This window comes from Theobroma umbraticum, unplaced genomic scaffold (genome assembly GCF_002168275.2).
Source record: "Theobroma umbraticum cultivar Fairchild unplaced genomic scaffold, ASM216827v3 scaffold_146.0, whole genome shotgun sequence".
NCBI lineage: Eukaryota > Viridiplantae > Streptophyta > Magnoliopsida > Malvales > Malvaceae > Theobroma > Theobroma umbraticum.
Window position 1 is genome coordinate 1285905 of NW_018397265.1, and position 272 is coordinate 1286176.

A 272-nucleotide genomic window follows, 5' to 3' on the forward strand; every position below is an offset into this window, starting at 1 on the left:
CCATCTTTCTTTGCGTTTCCATGGAAAAAGCTTGAAGTATGATCGAGAAAGCATAATTACTTGTTGTCCAATCTCGAAAGGGCAATTAGATAGTGGTGGAGGATGCTCTTTTGGTGACAGCTTGGGTCTCAAAGGTGGAGGTGGTGGCTTAAACTCAAAGGTTGATGTCTGCTCACTTGTAGGTGGAGAAATAAGTTCACTTTTAGCTTCATCAATTCACTCCACTCTATAGCAATAATTTGTAGAGCTAGGGTGTTTATTTGCATTGAAAA